This window comes from Temnothorax curvispinosus, unplaced genomic scaffold (assembly GCF_003070985.1).
Source record: "Temnothorax curvispinosus isolate PA1 unplaced genomic scaffold, ASM307098v1 QBEX01010402.1, whole genome shotgun sequence".
NCBI lineage: Eukaryota > Metazoa > Arthropoda > Insecta > Hymenoptera > Formicidae > Temnothorax > Temnothorax curvispinosus.
This window is the reverse complement of record NW_020220182.1, coordinates 1,460-2,610: the sequence shown is the minus strand read 5'-3', so window position 1 is coordinate 2,610 and position 1,151 is coordinate 1,460. Positions and strand designations below refer to the sequence as shown.

At 33.2% G+C, this 1,151-nt stretch overlaps 1 protein-coding gene across 1 annotated transcript in view; it reads left to right on the top strand.

Moving 5' to 3' along the window:
• Window positions 1-23: 23 nt before the first annotated feature.
• The window catches only part of LOC112460222 (cytochrome P450 6B2-like), a gene marked incomplete at its 3' end in the record, with an annotated part of 2,581 nt that continues 1,453 nt past the window's right edge, over window positions 24-1,151 (top strand). The window contains exon 1 of the mRNA XM_025024827.1: window positions 24-253. The remainder of the gene's footprint in view (window positions 254-1,151) is intronic.

Sequence of the window (1,151 nt, the reverse complement as noted above, 5' to 3'; positions counted from 1 at the left end):
TCTTATATCTCTATGGTATTAGCACACTGATAACGTGGCATTATCATGACCATTAACATTCAAGACCGCGCGCTGTATATTCAAGACGCGTTTATCGCTTGTTCTAACATCGAATCGACAATTTCAGAAAGAAAGAAGAAAAGAAACAAATTCTGTAATTTTATCCTCGCATAGTATATGTAAAAATGAGTCATTTTGTGACACGTCCGCCCATCATCATCGGACGAAGAAGCCGGAAATTGGAGTCAGAAAAATAAGTAGAATGGAACGATCTATCGACCGTCCGGCGCAATATTTTTTTTATTAATGAACAATTATTATTCACTTCATCTCTCAAGTATTACATCATGCGTTACAAGTCGAGCGTTCGAACAATTACTGCACTGTGCGCTTTTTTAACAGCGAGCCTCCCGATTTCTGAACAGCGGGTCAGTTTTAAACTGCGTCGTTCGTGTATTATGTGTATGTGCATCTAATTATTTTTTTTCTGCGTCGTACACTCGAATAATCGTCAAAATAAGTAGTAAATAAATAACATTAACGTGTCTTGTGTTCGCTTTTATCCTTACTTTTTGGTACTTGTTATTAAACAATGAAGTGCACCACTGCCCAGGTAGCACATATTAGTTTCATATATACGTTTCTTGAACGTATACATAGTTTCATAACCGTAAAGAACCATTAAGAAATGTTTGAACAAAAATGTTTTTGAAACCATAGAAACATATTTTTTACGTTTCTACAGTTAACAAAAATACCTATTTGTTAAATTTTTCCTTTCAAAATTATAATTTGCTTTATCTGTATATATAATAGCTTTAATAGCCTTTTTTGAAACATTAATAAAATAAATTATTTTATCCATCCACGTATATATCCACTTATTTACATAAATTAATTTTCTCCTATCGGTCTTAAAATCTATTTGTCATCGGACAAATCTGAGCTTAGAAAACTTCCAACAGTTGCAAAATAAACATTCTGCTGAAGGTGGCCATTGAAAGAACATTTATACGTGTGTTCCGTTTTGAAGAACTTCCTGAACTGGTGCACATCAGTAATGCAATTAAGTTAGAATGAGACAAATATATTTTGTTTCACTTTAACTTATTGCACGAATGTGCACCAGTTCAGGAATTTCTTCGAAAAAG